The sequence below is a fragment of the Ixodes scapularis genome, unplaced genomic scaffold (assembly GCF_016920785.2).
Source record: "Ixodes scapularis isolate PalLabHiFi unplaced genomic scaffold, ASM1692078v2 PGA_scaffold1__304_contigs__length_218370807, whole genome shotgun sequence".
In the NCBI taxonomy this organism is placed as follows: domain Eukaryota; kingdom Metazoa; phylum Arthropoda; class Arachnida; order Ixodida; family Ixodidae; genus Ixodes; species Ixodes scapularis.
In genome coordinates this window covers 215,660,345-215,681,130 of record NW_024609846.1, presented here as the reverse complement: position 1 = coordinate 215,681,130, position 20,786 = coordinate 215,660,345, and the positions used below count along the sequence as shown (strand labels likewise).

The window sequence follows — 20,786 nt, the reverse complement described above, 5'->3', positions numbered from 1 at the left end:
TTTTTCATGCTGACGCTATAACACAGAAGGAAGGAAAGGGGGGAGGGGGAGGGGGTTGGACCTAATTCAAGACTTTATAGAAACTTTAGCACATATCGTAGTGTAGGAACGTCAGAAATGCATAGTCACGAAGCTCAAAGAACAATACCGCTGCCAAGAGTGACGCTAAATGCGAAGATCTTGTTTTATGCGCTGCCCTTCTTTTCACAAGAGCTTGCGTTTGAGAGTATATCACATTTTATTTCGCTTGGGCTAGGATTTCGGACACTGGTCTATAAAGCGGAGAGAAAATGACTGAGATACGTAGCAACAAAAAAAAACAAAAAACGTCCAGTTAAGCTATGCATGCGTCAGGTGGAAAAATAACAAGTAATTTACGTCACAGACAGTAGTTGCCACGTTAAACATTCGGTGAAATCTCGTAAAGACACCTTTTTTTGCCGGCAGGGGTACACATCTTTTGCTCTAAGTGATATTTGGATTACTAGAGAGCTCCGACCATACTCTCGTATAGTATTTAGAATAATGTGTTGTTTTGCCTTGTCTTATCGCCATATATCTTGCCATGTTGTAACCATTTTTAATAGAGCACATTTTATTTTTTTAATGGCAACTTCCACCATTCATTTGTTATGGCCAAAAAGAGGATTCAACTTTTATCAATATGTCTTTTCTACGTGTATTTACTGGCAAGCCTGTAAAACATCCACCCAGCTGCTCAATTGAGAGGATACACACGGGAGTTATACAACACAATACACGAAACCGCACCATGTCCTTGCATGTCTGAACCCAGAAGTTACTATTTTGGAGTTTTCAGCTGTTTCCACATCATCGGCCAGTGTCGCGAACACGGCAGAAGAAGAAATATGTGTCCGAATGTCCCCACCTCGCCATGGAAAAGGGTGTATCAAAGATTCGCTCGCATGTCTGGCAAATGATGCACAATACGGCTACGGCCTCAAAGAACTGTTCCTAGTCGCGCACACGTTTTCAAGGCCGCGCGGAGGGCGACAGAGCCTGCGCGGGAGCCCTAAACCGACACTGCCCCTGCCGGGAGGCGTATTGGGATGTTGTCACGTAGTAAATCCATGTAAAAAAAATCCAGTTCCTTGATTGGCCTATTCTGACGCCCCTCTTTTTCGGAATCAGAAGAGGACCGTGACCATATCCTCCTATATAGATATAAAGCTTGACAGATCGCCACAAGAAGCGGCCGCCGAAATGGAAAAGGTGGAGCGGCAGACAACGGATGAGAGGAGAGCCACATGACGGGCGCCCCGCTACGGCCAGGCGCCGAAACACACTTCTCTCGAGCGGACAAGTATGTTTCGGGTCCTCGCCGTTCCAAAAGCTGTGCGCTGGCGTGCAGGTTCCCCGAGAAATGGCCCTTTGATGCACTGTGCTACCAGATGCTCACTCTCCGAATCTGCGACCGGGCTTTCTGTGGCTCCGTCGTCGAACTGCCAGGCTTTGTGAGTACAAAGAATGCTATGCCGTGACCTTTCGCGCTGACTGTAAGAGATAAGACGGCTCGCGTTCAGCGAACCGTGCAGTGAACTCTACGTCGTGAGCTACTACAATAGGCAAACGCGGCGCTGACGGCACGTACCATGGACGACCACCAAGGACGGCGGCGACACGATGGCCAGCGATATTGGCGCTAAACAACAGTTGTGGTGGCCAAAAGAAACCCCGAGGGAGCGCTCAAAGCGTCGGCCCCGTGACCACACGTAGAGTCGCACATGAAGATATCCCGGTTCCAATAGTGCCATGAGCCATAAGCAAATTTCCGAGCCGGCATCTGCGTACCAGTAAAACACTGAGAACTGTTTAACTAACCCTCCCTTCCCAAAACCCCTTCCCCCCTACCCCGCCCTCGTCTCTCTAAGAAGCCGTCGCCGCGCGTGTCCGCTTGTCAAAGGGCACATGATTGTGACGTGCCTAAAAAAAGGCAAATCAAGTGCACGGATTGGCCCAAGGGTTTTACTCCGCGAGGAATTTGCAATACTCTGCCGGGAGGTGTGGGAAGTACAAGTGAAGTTTCGGCTCCCTTTCTGGCCTGATTCAGAAACCTCTCTTCTCTTCCAGCGTGGTCGGGAATATCCTCAGTAGATTTTTATGCTGCTGCATTTGTTTGTTTCTTGAACAGCTTTATTGAATGCGTTTCGGCCGTTACTGACGCCGTGCCACATCCTGATACATTTCCCCTCTTTGTGTTGCCTACTATAGGGCTTGCAAGATCTGTGGGCTCGACAGAATTACGCAAGACACAGTTACATTGCTGGTCATTACTCGGGCTTGCCTTTTTGCCTCCAATCTTACGATTGGTGGCCGCTATTAAACGGCAAGAGCGTGGACACCGGAAAAAATTCTTTAAGCTATATAGTCCCAAATGGGATGACATTTTAAAAGTTACGCGAGGCGCTGAAAATACAGTCTTGGTTATCTACACAATCGAGATATATGCGTACAGAAAATAATGTACATAATTCATTTCCAAAGAATGATCCGGACTTATTGGCTAGCTTACTATAATTAGCATCTCAGGTAAAACTGAATAAATAAAGTACCGCCCAAGCTAGTTCACGAGTCGAGCGGCCTCTCATTTCGAGTTTCAAGCATTCGCGTGCCCCAGGGTTGGCAGGCTTCCTTTCACACCATTTAAGCCAACGTTATTAGATCAACTCAGTAACCAAACTACCCATAGAAGCTGCTTCCATAACCAGAACACCCCCCCCCCCCCCCCTCCCCATCTCCCACACAGCCCGTCTATCGTCGTTCGAAGCGCCACCGTTTTGGGTAGGGTTGCTGTGGTAACTGCCGTGTATATTGTGGCATACATCTACATTGAAGCGCAGCGTTTAGATGGCGTTCCACCCGTGCTCTATTATACAATGCACAGTTTTCAAACTAAACTCCAGATGGCAGCTCAAACGACAGGAGGTGGCCCGGAGTGGGTGAACGTGGGTACCCTCTCCCACAGGAGTTTCACAACTCAACATTTCTATAAACGTTGGCCTTACCTAAGACGCTTATTCTAGCAAGTCGTTCATGGTATACAAAGTTCAGAATCTGCCTGGCGACTGTAAAACGGCTATTAAAAAGTGACAAACGGCGGAACAACTTTAAATATCTGAAAGTTGTCTGTACCGAAATCCCCCGATCGATTCCGTAAACTACAAAAAGCCACATTTGAAGGCAGGGAGCGCGTGCTGGCTCACGCTTGCATGTCTGTCTGCTCCGCCATCTTCAATGACAACGTAGTTAAGGTACGCAATGTCAAATCAAATCAAATCAAGTTAAAATTCTTTATTTTTCTCTACTTGGAGAGGGAAAACAGAGAAAAAAAAACAACCAACGAAACAGTTGCTTGACAGGTCTCCATCTCCCCTCAGCAGCAGCAGAGACAGCACACTAAACAGTTAACACACAAAAAGAAATGGTATATGTATTTATTCGTTTGATATAAAACAAAAAGCAATGAAAAATGAAAATCACCACGCGTCATGCACCTACACTAACACTGAAGGCTCAACAAAAAATGAAAGCAAATATTCGTTTACCAAAGAGAAAAGTTCTATGTTTAATTCCCTAAAACGATTTAAAAGACGAGGAAGCGTATTTGGCAACCATAATTTTTTCATAATTTGTTCTGGAGTGCGACACTAACTACGTATCCGCGCTGCGTGTATCATAAATCGTGTCTCTAATTGTAATCTTGGGGATAGACAGAAATACGTTTTCTTTGTGATAAAAAGAGTTTTTATAGGTAATGCAAAGTTTGTAGTTATAGAAATGTGGAGTCTGTACGATAAGAAGTTTTTTTAAAAAAATGGTATGTATCAGTATCGTTTGCAGTATGGCATATAATCCGCACGACGTTTTTTTGTTGTTGTTTGCGTCACCATACCGGCATCATTAAAAGTAGCCAGTTTTCTTGCTAACGACAATCCGATAGATCTGCGAAACGGGCAAGGAGGGCTAGGACCGGTGAGCTCAACCGTGTACGGCGGCAACTGCAAGTTTTGGAATACCGTACGTGAGAGCTTTGCATACGCGGAGAAATACCATCGTTTCCTCGCACCACTCGAAAACACGGTTTTTGCTTGGCGCAAGTGCAGTCGGAGGGACGCTACTAGTGTCAAAGGACATCACTAGGTTTGACGGAATAAAGCGTCTTTGCCGCGGTCCTGACTAGAACTCAAAGCCCCGATATGTTAACCCACAGTGCTATCGCACTACGTACTTTTACAATTAGTGCACTCTTTTTACCGTGCATTGACAGTGGGGAAACCGCGTGTGAGCATAGTTTTAGTGAACATAAAAAATGAAAGACGTTTGCAATTAATTCTCTGTAACGCCGAATTAGAGCGCAGCTCTTGAGACGGAGGAGGGAGGGTACGAAGGAGAGGGCATGCAACTCCTCCCACTTTGTACCTTCCCTCCTCCTCTCTTTCTCCCCTCCCATTTAGCGGAAAATTTCCGCCAAATATAGCGGGGAAAATTGCCGCTAAATTTAGCGGAAAAAGTTTTCCGCTGAATTTAGGCGCCGTGTGACGTCACGAGGGTGACGTCACACGTGATGTGTAACGTCACCCTCGAGTGACACCTGATGCCACCCTCGTAACGTCGCACATGATGTAACTCGTGACTGTCGTGACGCCACTCGTGACCCTCGAGACGCCATGCGTGACGTCACGTGTGACGTTATAATGGGAAACGCCCCATAACGCAACGCGCGGTTACGCCGACGCCGTCGGCGACAGCGACGGCGACGCCGCTCAAGCCGGAAGCTAGCACCTAAGAGCTGCGCTCTAAAACGGAGGAATGCAAAGTGTGTTGCCTATGAAATGTCATAACGGGGCTCCTTGTAACGGACCTATCAGAAAAAACAAAAAAAACATTACTAAGGTGACAACACGAGATTGCCAAACCGTGGCTGGTCAAACAGTCGCTTGGATCATACACAAAGGGCGCCAGTATGAATGAAGTAACATTTGCATTTGCGAACTCAGTCACAGTAAAGTTTCAACTTATTCCATCCGATAAGTAATTCTACGAGATACAGGCCGTTTTAATATATGACTGCAGCCCTCCGGCAATAACTTGTCTGCAGCCACGTAAAGTCGCCTCGATGCATGGTTGGCCGCTCGAGTCCGAAGCTATTAACGGTCCTCCAAACATTTACAGCATCTTCCGAGAACAAAAAAGGGTTAAAAAATGTACTCTGCGGAAGCGGATACCGAGAGGTTACTTGGACGCAGGAAAGATAAAGTAAAAATTTAAAATGTATATCCTCCGCAGGTATTTAAGTGCGCTCTGTTTATACACGGTGGGGTTATGTTTAATTTAACGCCGTAGGGATTTAGTCTCGCGAGATTTTGACGCTGCCGGATTTTTTTCGTTTAAATTTTTAGGCCTTCGTTGATTTTTAGAGATTCCTGTTTTGTTAAGGGACCGCGGCCTTCTAGGCCCGCGGTGCAAACCTGATGAGTTGTGAGAAAGAGGCAAAAAGCTTCCCGTTAAATCAAAGTTGAAAAGCAGGGTAAAAAGAGTTTCATGAATTTTCTGAAAAGAGAAATTAATACATCAGATTCATTTTATTTAAGTTAGATTTATATCAAAATCGCCTATAATTGGGGGGTCACGTGACCTTGGGGTGACCTTGGTTACGCCGACGGCGACGCCGACGCCGCTCAAGCCGGAAACGGGCGCCTAAAAGCTGCGCTCTAAAATCGGGATAATGTGATGCAAATCCCTCTAGCCGGAAAAAAAGCGATTTTTTTTCATCACTACATGTATTCTTCAACATGGCAGATTAATTGATGCATTCGTCCTAGCACGGATAAGATAACGATGTGAAAGAAATAAGTATTATAAACGTAAAGTACAGTTTAATTAACAAGTTTTTTTTACTGTAATCCCTGCCATACTAGAACAAAACATTTTTCGGGGGGTAGTTAAAAATACGTTATTCCACTTACATTTCGAGTTCTGACTAATTGGTTCTAATACGACAATAGTTTGCTACTTTTTGTATCTGTTGCGTCCTGATTTTGCTGCAACAGGAGTTTACGCAACTTACGAACGAAGAGGAGGAGAGAAGTCAAGCTAAACGCTCCGAGTTCCTCAGAAGAGCACTTCTTTTTGCTCATGTTCGGTCTTAATATTTTTTTTTAAATTTTATTTAAATAAACAAAAATTAAGTACACATAGAAAACATGAAATGATAAACAAACACAAAATTAAAATATTTCTTGGGATTACATTTGCGGGAAATGTTTGATTAGAGTCATCATAATAAAACTGGTCTGATTTTTTAAACAAAAAATGAAACACGTTTACAATTCTCTGTAACGCCTAATTTAAGCGCAGCTCTTGATGAGGAGGAGGGGAGGGTCCGAAGGGGAGGGTATGCCCCTCCTCCCCCTCTCCTCTTCCTCTCCTTCTCTTCGAATTAGCGGGAAATGTTCGCTAAATATCCCGCTAAAGTTAGCGGGAAATCTTTCCCGCTAAAAAGATCGATTAATTTCCCGGTAAATTTATCAAAAACATTTCCCCGCTAAATCTATAAAAAAAAATCCGCGGAAAATTTAACGGAAAAAAACTTTCCCTAAATTTAGCGGAAAAACTTCGCCACTAAATTTAGCGAAAACGTTTCGCCGCTAGGTTTAGCAAAAAACATTCCTCGCTAAACTTAGCGGGAAAATTTTCCCGCTAAGTTTAGCGGAACATTTCACGGGTAAATTTAGCGGAAAAATGTCCCCGCTAAATTTAGCAGAAAAATTGCGGAAAATTTCCCCGCTAAATTTAGTACAAAAATGTCTCCGCTAAATTAAGGAGAAAAATTTTTAGAGAAAACATTTCCCCATTAAATTTAGCGGGAAAATGTCCCCTCTCATTTAGCGGGAAATTTTCCCTAAATTTCCCGCCAAACGCTAAATTGAGCGGCGAAACTTTGAGAACATTTTCCCGCTAAGTGTATAGGGGAAATTTTCCCGTAATGCAACGCGCGGTTACGCCCACTTGTGTTATTCCCAAAATGCAATCAATGAGGTCGATTACGACGATGAAAACAAGATGTTACACACCGGGCGAGTGCGGCGCTATGTCTAAGCCCTGGACGCGAATGCCTTGGGGGTGGGGAGCCGTCTACAAACACTGAGCCACCTCCTGGAGCCCGCTGCCTTCACTGAAGTAAGCGATGACACCACATAAAACCACCAGGAAGTTTCCATCTGAGGTACTTTCATTGATCAGCCCGCGGGAGGTCACCTCAGCTCTCGCTGGCAGACTCGCTTGAACCTTTCCCGAACCTTCTTTCAGGGGTGCTTGCGATGTTAAGAAGACCGCGTTGTCCTCCCCTTGCGCATATCATCTTATAATAATCACCGTCACTAGACGTGGCACCGCATGCCTACATTTTAAAGCTGCCGCCTTTCCGCGGTGACGCGGCTCTCCTGAGCTAATAAAGATTAATATTATTATTATTAATGCAACGTGCGCAGTTACGCCGACGCTGACGGCAACGGCGGCGGCGACGCCGCTCAAGCCGGAAACGGACGTCAAGAGCTGCGCTCTAAAAAGAATATCGTCAAACGTCCCCCGTTTTCAAGATTCCTCGACGCCGAAATTGCGTCCTGTAAGGTATTTTATATCCTAATGTACCCGTCGCGCTATTACACGCTTCAGAAGGGAAAAAAATCGAATTTCACAAACCTGAATTTACGCAGAAGCTGCAATTTTGTCAAGTTAAATAGTGTGATTTTATAAAAATCGAACTAGGTCGCTGGAAAGATAAATTCGTGCCAGCGAATGTCTCCTTCCTCGCGTGACTCAAAGGATACCCTCGTCTACGAAACATATCCGGACGCTCAGATTCAGGTATTCATAAGCCGCTAAAGCTGCACTCTGTACTCGATGGACGCAAGGCGGTTGAAGCTAATCCAGTGAAAAGCGATCGTAGAACGAAGAGTGCCGATGTGGGACTCGCGAGGGCATGGGAGGCGATCTCTGCCCGTCTTCATCTTGAAACGTCAAACCTTCATCGGTCAAAGCGCGTTCCTTTCCCCGAAGAATACTTAGTTTGAATAATTTTGCATTTACAGCGGAAAACATCATACACACATTTGTTTGGATTTTTTTATCAGTTATATATAATGTTCAGTATACCGGGAACGCACGTTTCACTGACTGTCAGCAGAACTTCTACTCAAAAGACTGGGCGACATTGTTAGCGCAAACACGACGACGGCGCTTTTTTTTTTTTGTGCATTTTACTTCAAATTTGTATTGGAGTGCACCGTACGTTATAGCGCTCCGGTTGTGCCGGAGATAAGAAATTCCCACCCCACCAACGGGTTTGATGACAGCATTTCTAATAGAACAAATATCCGGAAATTATTTGTACGTGCTAACGGTGTTGTGCTATAGGCATGGCTTTTAGTAGAATTAAGTTTTTGACTAGATTTTTTTTTCCTTTTAGTCTTTGATAATGGTTCTAATTACCAAATTGCCGAGCATGTAAATCAGTGAAATTTATAAATGCTAGGAGCGCGTGGAAAGCATGCAATCACTCTAACTTACGCACGTTCGCGCGGAATGGTTAACGCGAAAGTTTTTCCGCAGGCACTAAGAAAAAAGAAAGCGTAAACGCTTTGAAAATTTCGACAACTGATTGATTTTATGAGTTTAGAGGAAGGGTCTCCGAACTTTTCCTCTAAGGGGCAGTATTGTGGACTTGTCGCACTCTGGAGGACCGGAAAATGGATAAGAAAGTATAAATAAGAAAATACTGAATAAATAAACCTAAAAAAAAGCATTTAAGTTCACAAACCTAAACTATAGTAGGAATATAAAAATAGGTAGACAAAGGCGGCTAGCACCGCCTGTACCCTCTAATCGTTCCAACCGGAGTACAATGCTCTGAGGTCCTAGCGTGCTCTCGTATTCTCCTTTCTGTGAGTTTCTACACGCATAGTGATTATTCATCAATGGCCAAAACTGTGCGCTCTCTGCTTAAAGAAACGGTGCAACGATTTTTGTACTTTCCGTAAATAATGCTTAGAATAAATCCCTGACATTTACAGCCTATGAAACCCGCGTTCAATAGGCTACTAGGTTAATATGTTAATAGCCGATTACATGCCGCCAATGTTTAGCCACGCGCTGAGTTCCCGCCAGTGTTTGCGGTAACCTGTTACTAGTAGCGGCGCTACCGGTAACACGTAATTTTTGTGTAGCTTTGTAACGTGCATTTTCCGCATTTTGCATAGCGGACTGCATTTTTATTTATTATTTTAACTTGGCGTTCTTGTAAGTTCGAGAACATTATCGTCTGATCGAGTCCCGACTATTCTACGCGCCGAGTGTTCTAGGCTGAATGTACCAGAGACACACGCGGGAGTACAAAAGGTGCTCCGCGTGGCGAGCCGGAGTCAGTCTCGCCCCAGTGATCCATCCTGCTGTTACGCCGCTATCGGCGCCCGCAACACTCAATCGTTTTATTCTGTTCCCTTCTTGTTTTGGACACAAGTTCGCCTCATTAGACGTTTAGTTTACGTCAGTTTTTGTCGCCTCATCACTTGTCATTTATGTCAATACTCTGACTTAAACTTGATAATGAATCCAATTTTAGAAAATCGGTCTTAAAGTGGGGAGGGTTCGCCCGCTTTAACGCATTCGCTCATCTTTTGAAATTTGGGCATCCGCGCCTCTCCATGGAACTTTATTTATGACAACCCAGTCCTCAATTAAGGGTGCAATATAAAATTCAGAGCCCTCGACCACATTCTGGTAGCATGGCGAATACTTCAAAATTAGTCCTTTTTGAGAAAATCGGTCTCAAATTGGGGATGGTTGGGCCGTTTTTACGCATTTGTTCAGCTTTTGAAAATTGGGCAGACGCGTCTAGCCAGGGAAGTTTCCTGATGGATATTCCAGTTTCCAACTAAAGGCGGAATGTAAAATGTAAATCTCTCGAGCAAGTCCTGGTACTATGGCACACATTTCAAAATGAGTCCTGTTTGAGAAATCCGATCTCAAAATGGAGATAGTTCGACCATTTTTACGCAATCTTTTATCTTTAGAAATTTAAGCGCACGTGCATCGCCAGAGAACTTTCCTAGGACAATGCAGTTTTCATCTAGAGGTGGGATCTAAAATGTAAACCCCTCGAGCACGACATGGTAGTACGTAAATTCTTCAAAATAACTCTTGTTTTAGAAAACCTCTCGCAAATTGGGGATGCGCGGATCCGCCGTTTTTACGGATTCTTTCATCTTTTGAAAATTGGGCACTCGCGCTTTATCCAGAAACGTTTTTGAGGTCGGCCCATACCTTAACTGTTAATGAAATACAAAATGTATGGACCTCGACTACAAGCGGCTGCTATGGCGAATTCTCTAAAATGAGCCGCCCCTGAGTAAACTTGTCTCCAAGTGGACAGGATTTGACTATTTTGAAGCATCCGTTCTCCATTTCAAAATCGGACACCCGCGCCTAATCCAGGAAGGTTTTGAGATCCGCCGAGGTCACATTGCTCATACTATTATACAAAAGACAGTCTGCAAATACGAGTCACCGCGATATCCGGGGTTCGAATTCTGCGTGCCAAGCTCCTTGAACTCATTGCCACACGGAACTCGAAGCACGTATCTCGCGGGGACACACGTTCGTATGAATGCAGACTGACTTTTGTATGATGGTATGAGCAGTGTGACTCCGGCTTAAGCGGTGACGAAAGGCACAGTTTAGGGTTTTTGACTATAAGCTGCTTCTATGACAAATCCTCTAAAACGAGCCCTCGATGAAAAAGCTTTTTCTCGAAGTGGACAAGGTTCGACTGTTTTCAGGCATTCGTTCGTTGTTTGAAGTGTTGGCACCCGCGGGCATTTTTTTTTTGTTTTTTTTTGTTTTTACTTGATTGCGTTTTCAACTTGCGAAAAGATATTACGTTTATGGCCGCCGAATACAAGCTGGTACTGTCGCAAATTCTTGGCTTTCAGTCCTCTTCGAGGAATGTCATGTCAAGTCGGGGGTTTCAATACGCTATCTCCCAATACCACTTAGGAGACAAGGCCTACGTTCTCTCCTCTCTCCCCCCCCCCCCTGCCCCCCCCCCCCCCCCCCCCCAAACGTCATCGGTAGTGGGTCCCCGATCCGCTCCGGGCGGTGAACAGGCTGAAGCTTTAAAAAATCCGTTCAAAACGTCAGACACGTCCGTCTTGACATCGCTGCATGCTGGCGTCACCCACTAGCCACGTCAAGCATCAACCTGATTGCCGCTCGGGGAAGGTCAGAAATCCACTAAGGAAGGCCGTCCCCGGCATTCCTTTTCGGCACCGCGGACTGTACACCAGGCTTTTCAGAAGGTCTATTCCTACTAAAGGGCGTCACACTACTCCGAGCGTGCTTAGCACCTCGGTGAGAAAAAACAAACAAATAAGGCCGCAAACCGCTCTCGAAGCCTGCCATGAACTTGTTCTTGGTCGCTTTTTCAAAAATGTCTATACTCCGTCTCAATTTTTACAAATCCGGAGCCTAATGAACGTTCAACCTCCAGGGCCCTGGAGTCGTGTATTTGTCGGTTTCCGAGTAAAAAGCGCACTTTGACCACAAATGCTGGAATGGTATTTTTGGTGTGTATGTATATTTATACAGCCTGAACTTAGCCTGCCTCAATGGACGACTTGTCTTTTAGCTGTCAATGAGCAATTCAGCCGGTACGGTACAACCGCTAACCTGGGGTCTGTAACGTGCACCACACAGTAGTGATACACAACCGCACGCCGGTATGATGCTCATCCTGATCGAAACGGGCAGGGGTTTGGTTTGAACCTAGGAACCGTGGGTTCTGCAGCGCGATCTATCACTCCACGTGTTCCGAGTTGGTGTGGCTGGAATAGATATATTGCGATATTACTCAAGCATCAAGGAGAATGCAGGGAATGGTGTTCCACGCTCCACACGCGCACGCCTTCCCCATATAAAAATTTCCAAGTAAATAACCAAAAGAAAACATTGACGAACACATGCGCAACATGCCATTTGTTTTCGGTTTTTGCTTAAGTAAAGTTACTACTGCTGGCCCCAGCACGTGCCGTGCGTGGAACACCAATCCCTGCATTCTCCTGATGCTTGAGTAATATAGCAATAGGTCAATTGTAACCAGCCAGATGCTACCATGTCTGTGCCCGAGAAAGAAAACACCCGCAGATGCTAGCTTACCAAAGCCACATGCTTTGCACGCATCCCATGATCGATCATAACGCGCTGCCTCCAATTATCAAATCGATATATCTCGCGCGTGAGTCGAAGCTTAAGGTCGCCGGCCTCGAAATATCGGGATGTCACGCTAGCATAATTTTTTGTTTCATGAGAAACGATACTTTACCCCAAAAATGTTTGTGCCAGGCGTGTCGTTTCGCAAAATAAGCAATAAAAAACTGGGCCACAGATATCCAATAAATCGAAAAAGGCAGTCTGTTGACACGTCGAACTAAAAACGGTATTTCCTGAAACGGGTGCCTGTGCAGAAGAAAAATTTTGAAGTTTTGTTACATCTGTGCACCCTCGTGCACAGTGTCGGTGTTAATCTACGAGCGTTTTCGCTGCACGATCATATCATCTTCAAAGCAAATATACTTGCTATAGCAACATTTGAACATTGGGTCCTTTGTGCGCGAGAGGCTGTGTAAAAAAAGAACAACAAAAAAGCAAAAAAAGCGGCATGAAAGTGACTTCATCACCGTCACTTATCCACGTCCCGTGATGCTGCATGAGTCTTCGGGAGTCTCGATATAAACTCAATCGTACCAGCGTTCAGGATACCTATTCTACGCTCAATAATTTTTGGCAAAAATAAACAAAAAAGTGATAATTTTTTGTTTAGGTTGTTTTTTAGCAAAAAACTTTGGACTGATGGGCTCAACGGGTTCCCACGTTTGTCGTGGGTTTCGCAAGGCTACACTGGTTAACATTGTGCGTATATAAGACAAAGAGGTTTCGCTCTAAACTGTAGACTCGTAAATTACGAGCCCTATAGGAAACCACGGTTCAGTGATCGTACTCCACTGGCTCGATACAGCATGCATCAGCAGGTGGCATCTTACCTGATAGCAGATCAACCACTCGCTGTTTAAACAGCATAATTAGCTGCTCTTTTAGTGGTTTATTAACGTTGAAAAAAAATCGAGCTACATTCAGGACAGCGATAAATTAGATTAGATTAGATTAGATTAGGTTAGATTAGATTAGATTAGATTAGATTAGACAGACAGACAGACAGACAGACAGACAGACAGATAGATAGATAGATAGATAGATAGATAGATAGATAGATAGATAGATAGATAGATAGATAGATAGGTTGATTGATTGATTGATTGATTGATTTGTGATTGATTGATTGATTGATATTCAGACAGACAGACAGACAGACAGATAGACAGATAGATAGATAAATATATAGATAGATAGATAGATTGATTGATTGATCGATTGATTTATGATTGATTGATTGATTGATTGATATACAATCAGGCAGACAGACAGATAGACAGATAGACAGATAGATAGATAGATAGATAGATAGATAGATAGATAGATAGATAGATAGATAGATAGATAGATAGATAGATAGATAGATACGTGGGTGGGTGGGTCAGTAGGTAGGTAGGTAGGTAGGTGGGGAGGTGGGGAGGTAGGTAGGAAGGTAGGTAGGAAAATCTAAAACAACCAAGAATTGAACCTTCTTCATTATGCTGGTTTGCTACTTCTTCCTGGGGAACCGAGGAGCGAACTAGAAAAATAAAGAAACGAAAGCAAATTAGTCATGAACACAAAGTCAGTGCGCTAAGGAGTTGGTGAAGATTGCACAGAACACAACTGTCTTCATTAATTTAGTCCGTGTGTATCCAGTTCGGGTTTTGGCGTTGATTAAGATTTAGATTTAGATGTGAATTTAGATTTTTTACTGGTGGTCCCAAACAGCTCAAATGCCAGAATAGGGTGTCACGTTCACGTAGTCTCTAACAGTAAAAAGAAAATTAACACATATGGTCACAACCTAATGAGCAATTATTGATCGTAAATATATTTTAAACATTTCAAACGGCTTAAAAAAGTCATATCAGCGTTATGACACATGTCATAGAGAAGTTGCATAGAAGTCAAGGGAGCTTCAGATTGTGAGGAGCGTAGGTAAAAACGTATATTGTACCTGTTTTTTGTCTGGGAACATGAAACAAAATCTTAAAAGTAACATGGGGAGTCAATAAGAGCATTACGTACTTTGTATAGGAAGACTAAATCACAAATCTATCTCCTTTCAGAAAGAAGCGAGCGACGAAGAGTCTCTGGCTAACATAATCACAATAAAGTTAACGTCCGTAATGGCGATCATAAACAATGATAGCTTCTTATCGTTTGTGCTCGGAGTGAGTGTCTCGCTAAAGTAGTACAGTTGGGAAAAGAGAGCAATTGCTTTTCTTCCTTATTTCGTGATGTTTTTGCTCGTGTTGAATTTTCTATTCTAGCGCTTTTAAATTGAAATGAGTTATGAGCTGTGTTGGAGACTTTTTGTGTGTCTCAAGTTTTGCTTACCTGTTTTCTCGAGGTTGTGTTATGTCAAATCAGTTTCTTTGCCACAGCGTACACACACGTGACGAGGGGAAGAAAAAAAATGAAGCTGCAAGGATGCAGTTTAACGGGTCCCTGCAATCGAGAAAGAGAGAGAAAGACTGCAACGTTTTCTCAAGCCTGCATATCCAGACAAGATTTACACATGAGCTGTACCGATGCCTTTAAAGCCTTTGGGCATTCGGATGACGACTTCCATGGTCCTGGTAATGTGGCCGTAGTTATGTTATGAGTTCGTTCTCAAAGAAATGTATTATCATCAGGTTCTTTGAGGTTTGAAAGCTTCGCGGTGGCACAGTATATGCTCGAGAGCCTGAATGAAAAAAAGTGTGTTCATTGTGAAACGATACAATGAGATTCTTGCTAGGCAACATAATAAGCCGGTGCCACGAAAACAAGACGGACGTACTTTTACCTATGCGGCTTTGTTGTTTGTTTTAACGTTGTGTTGTACCTTTCTCCATGAATCTCTGAGTGCTTGTCGGTCTCTGGTCGCCGCCGACAAGCAGATGAGGGCTCTCCCTCAAAGCGGTTCACGAAGACCCTGGCTCGGGTTGTTGAGTCGCGCGGTCCACGTCTTTTTATACATGTTTATGGTCTTTTGACTTCGGACCCTCCTTTCTAAGGGTCTTGTTCTTTGGCATCGGGAAACAAGCAAGACCCGGTACCTGGAATTCAAAAATGGCTTCCACATGCTTAGTAGTGTTTACTTTTTGTGCAGCATAGATTAGTTTTGTTGATTATCTGCTTCCTCATTTATTTTTTGGTAGCTGATTTGTCTTGTACGTGCCTGGTACTGTGATGTTAACTTTGAAAGTGTGTGTGTGTGCGTGTGTGTGCATGCGTGCGTGTGTGTGTGTTTTGTATGATGTAATTGTGATGTTCGTGCTGGCTTTAGACTGCGAGTCATCTGACTGGTTTTAAAAAAAAGTCATTGTCTCATTGGTCCTTCTCACAGCGCCCAGAATACTTGTAAACTCTATATAAACAGACGCAACAAGGCCGCAGAGGTCTCGAACTTGAACTTGGAACTCGGCGCCCGGATTCCGTGCTCTGATATGACCTTGCCACTGGAAGTCAACGTGCACATCCGACCCCCTTCGGCTGTGGAGTCTTCCGCTTGCTGACTCACAAACCTGGGCGATGACTCGCAAATGGCTCTGGAGGGGTTTGGCAATTCAGCTGCTAGTTTGGACTCCTGTTTGTTGAGTTCGGGTCTCTTCGGGGCGCTTGCTGGAGATGAGGTCCAGGGGGACGGCAGGGGAAGTCGCTAGACGTTAGGAGGTTTTCGCTCTCAGAGTTCATTATCGTGTTGTGTGTTGTCTTGCAAAAAAACAGTTCCCATTGTTGGCAAAAAAGCAATAGTGGCATATTTATTTCATAATATTTACGCGCGAAAAAGAGCGGAATACTTCTCTAAGTGACAATATTTTCGAGAGTATAGAGCGACGAACCATTTTGACACTGGGGAGATTCCACTTTGACTATAAGGTGCAGGTACTTTTTCGTATGGACAACGTCAAGGCGTATTTACTGTAGTAGGCATCCCCCCTTCAGTGAATGTTCGCGCGAGGAACTAAAAAAAATCAACGATAAATTAAAAGAAGTGTTTACACTCCCTGTATGATACCTTCTTTCTTGTAACTGGGGTTTCCGGTTCTCCGTAAATACTGATAAGCCTCGAAAATTAACCCCAAGCCTGTTTTATGAAAATCGAGGACAGCCAGAAAATCACCGAATTGGAGCTCTCACTAAACTTATTTTATTTATTTCATTTTCCTGAAAGGCCCCCGAAGGAGGGGGTATTACATGAGGCGTTCGCATTACACAGTAAAGGAGCAAAAATTCCAGAAACCTGTGGACAAAATACAAAAGAATACAAAAAGAGCACATCCATATCAAGAAAGACAGGGAGAGCGCACAAATGCACGCATGAATTTCATCATTATGAAACTGTGATTGATCTAGCGCTATAAGAGCTTCTTTGAATTTATCCAAGTTCCCAAGCTGTACTATGTTTAGGAAGATCGTTCCAATCTTTGACTGTTTCAGTAAAAAAAGGAATTTGCAAATCGACCTGTGTTTGGGCGAGGATACGACACTTGTTGGATGTTGTTAATGCGACTCGAAAAGTGCGAACAGAGCGTGATGTAAGGGTTCGGTGACAACGTGTGATGATATCGCTGAAACAGTGACAATCTGGAAATTCTTCGACGGTGAGTTAGCAAAGGCACGTTTCTTTGGTTGGGTGGCGCTTGTAAAAGACGAATAGTCGGAGTATACGAATCTTACATCACGATTTTGAATGGCTTCCAAGTTTTCGAGAAGCTAATTTTGGTATGAATCCCATATTGCTGCGGCATATTCTAGTTTGGGGCGGATGAGTTGTATAGGCGTGCGATTTCAAGCAAGGAGGAGCGAATTTTAAGGTACGTCGCAGATAACCAAGGGATTCGCTTGCAGTTGAAATTATACTGTTTATGTGGATGTACCATGAAAGGTCTTTACGGAAGTGCACGCCTAGGTATTTGTAAGTACTAGTTGCTTGTAGGACAGAACTACCGATGGAGTAATTATAACTAAATGGATTGGTGCGTTTATGAAAGGAGACGAATTTACATTTTGAAACAATTGAGGACATTTGCCATTTATTACACCAATTTTTTCATAGCTGAAAGGTCTGCCTGCAATTTTACTTGGTCATCGTAACTGTTAATTTTGGAACATAAGACGCAATCATCGGCAAAGAGGCGGATGTTATTAGATACACAGAGCGGCAAATCATTAATATATATTAAAAAGAGAAAAGGGCCGAGCACTGTGCCTTGAGGTACTCCCGAAAGAACGGGGCTAGTGTTAGGGCGGGTGCTATTTACAAGGGCGAACTGATTTCTGTTCGAAAGGAAGTTGTTAAATTAGGATAACACGAACGGCTCTAGGTTAAGCAGGACAAGTTTAGACATTATTCGGCGATGCGGGACTTTGTCGAACACTTTTTTTAGAATCGAGAAACATTTTGTCTGTCTGTGTGTTATTGTCGAAATTAACATGTAGGTTGTGTAAAAATCCGGCTAGTTGTGTTTCATAAGATAAGCCCCTACGGAAACCGTGTTGTGAAGGGTGTATGAGGTTTTTACGCTCTACGTGATTTATAATGTTAGCGAAAATTATCTGTTCCAAAATTTTTGATGCCACGCTTGTCAAAGATATGGGCCGGTAATTATATGGTGAAGACCTGGAACTGGATTTGGGGATTGAAATATTCTTACCTAACTTCCACTGAGCGGGAACGTGGCCTGTTTCGAGTGATTGAGAAAACAGTAATGTGAGAATGACGCTGCTTATCACCTTTGTGTTTTTCAGTACTTTGCAGTTGATGTTGTCTTGTCCAGCAGCTGATGAAAGCTTCATATTGCTAATCATGTTGACTATGCCGTTGTAGGTAACTATTATTGGAGACATAGTTTCAGGAATCACTGCGTCGGTAGTAGTTGGGGGGGGGGGGGGGGGTTAGCCTGCGCTCTTGCGTAAAAACGATGCAGAAAGCGTTGTTCAACGTACCAGCACATTCACTGTTACTTAAGGGCTCATCGGAATCGTGCAAGGTGATTAAAGTTACGGCTGAAGGGTTTACAGTTTTCCAAAAATTTGTGGGGTTATTCTTAAGCCTACTGAGTAGGGTGGGCCCAAAAAAGCACTGCTTAGCTTTGCGAACCGCATTTGTAAAATATTTTTCTGCTTCATAATAGAGTAGCCGCGTAGAAGGTATGTTCTTTGCTTTGCCTAATCTAAATAAACGCTTTCTTTGTTGCTCATTTTTCTAATTGCATTCTTAAACCTTGCGGCAGATGGTTTGCTTTTGATTGTAATGGTATGTATAAATTTATCTACTAGCACGTTCAATTTGTTACAAAATAGGTACCAGTTTTCATCGACAGCTCTATAGTGAAAACCTCGTTCGCATGAGAGATAGAAGTTTTAGAGTTCTCTGTTTATGGCTTCGTAATTTCCGCGGTCATAAAGTTTGATTTGCTTGATAATGGGTGTTTCGTTTTGGAAAGATAATTTGAAAGAACTAAGCGACTTTATGGTCGCTTAGTTCTTTAAGGCAATACAGGGATTGCAAGTTGCTTGGGTTTGTCATGAGTATTAAGTCTAGTATGTCCGAAGTATGTGCAGTATCTCTTGTTGCTTGCGTGATCACTTGAGTGAGTTGGTAGTTCTGTATACAGTTTAAAATTTACTACATTCTTCAGGGCTGACATCAGATACATCTGACCAATTTATGCTTGGATAGTTGAAGTCACCACCGATAATAAATTGTGCTCTTGGGTACTTTGTATGCAAGTAGTCTAAAGCGTTATTGAATTGTCTTGCAAATTCGGAATCCTGCTTTGGCGGGCGGTAGCATGCACTTAAAACGATAAGATTACGTGGACCTTCACATGCTATCCAGACCATCTCTAAAAGGCTGTGAACATATACTCTATGATGACGGATTGAAATTTTTATAGCGATTAAGACGCCCCCCCCCCCTCCCCTTCTCGTTTATGTTCGGTCTTGTCGATATACAATAAACTTGGGTAGGAGCGGGAAATTTTCCAAGTCTGTGATAGCAAGCATACGCCACGTTTCTGTGAGTACAACAATGCCACATTCAGATGATTAGATTAGATTACATATTTGTTCTTGTTTTCCGAATGTTAGTAAAAAGGACTCAAAATGAGCTGTCATTTATGTTTCAGTGCGTTTTATTCATACTGTGGCAAGGACGGAAACCAACTGGGGGCCCTCATTTCAGTCGTATCGTAGTAGTAGGTTTTGTTTCCGATAATCTGCTTTTTGTACCGCAGTTTGAAAGGGGTGTTTTGGTCGCGGGCAAAACTTAATAACTTAATAAGACAATCCCAAGCTTCAGAGGAATAATTTTTGGGGCGAAGCTCCTTAGGGACTAGCCTTGTCCGGCGTCCGTGCTCACATCGATTGCCATCCCATCTGTCTTCGTAAAAAAAAGAAAAGATATGTTTGCGCAATCGACAGGATTCGAACCTGTGCGGGGAGACCCCTATGGATTTTTAGTTCATCGCTTTAACCACTCGGCCACGACTGCGGGACGAGTAGGGGGCTCTGAGATGTGATTGTAACTCAAGAGCTGGAAAAGTCATGGATGAAACGTTGCGTGTAGCCGCTCAACGTCTATACAGGAGAGGGCGCTCCGGTCAAATGCGTATATAATTGCGTTAAACTTTGCATGCATTGGCTCAAAGTTTATAGACAAGAGGGCGCAGCGGTCAAATGCTCAATTGCGTATATAACCAGGTTCCATACCACGCATTCTCTTTGTGACATGGATAAAAACGAACGAAAGGCTTGGCATGCTGCGGCCCAGCGTCTACGCAGACAGCAAGCTGCTCCGGAGACCAGGGCACGAAATGCTGTTGCAAAGCGTAAAAAAAAAAAAAAAAATCAGCACCCTCAGCATATTTATGAACAAAATCAGTATCATCAGCACCACCAGAGCTTCGCCCCAATCAACATCATTCACCACGTGGAGATGCGGTCATTTTTTCTAAAATCTACAGTCTTACTTGGTGCTTACCTGAAACACAGCCCGGACCAAAATGTTTGCGAGGCTACTTTTCCTTCGGGGACGACATTTGAATTTCTCTTATCGGTGCCGAGACGTTTTCCAAGTTTTCCGGTCAAACCCGTGCTTCCTGAGGGTTGGGGAATGAAAAGCCAGCAGCCTGCTTTCTTCAACAGAGGCCCTCATAAACATCTATCTTTTTTGTTCGCCACCAAAAATTGAAATAAAAAACATATATCTACAAGAAAAAAAAGTCACCTTCACCGTACTAGCTTGGCAAAGGGTAAAGCAGAATGTGAGGTGTCAATGTGGAGAAACTGTGTACACATCTAGAGACTGGATGGCGCAGAGCGCTCCTGTGTCGTGTCTTCTTACATGTGGGTGCCGTCTCCTCAGTTGCAGCGTAAATGCGACTATCTGAAGGCTTATTCATACGATGCATCTTTTCAACGCTGCACGGACTAGCAAAGCCGAGATTTCGCGAAATCGGCCTGTTCACACGTGGAGTTTGACGTGCGAATCCTGTGACGTGTTGACTCAGGAGTATGTCGCCAAA

General features: G+C 43.8%; 1 non-coding gene across 1 annotated transcript; it reads right to left on the bottom strand.

The window, feature by feature from the left end:
- Positions 1–19,671: 19,671 nt before the first annotated feature.
- On the bottom strand, positions 19,672–19,753 carry Trnas-aga. The gene has a single exon. It is a non-coding gene; the product is annotated as a tRNA-Phe (tRNA).
- Between the last annotated feature and the right edge of the window lie 1,033 nt (positions 19,754–20,786).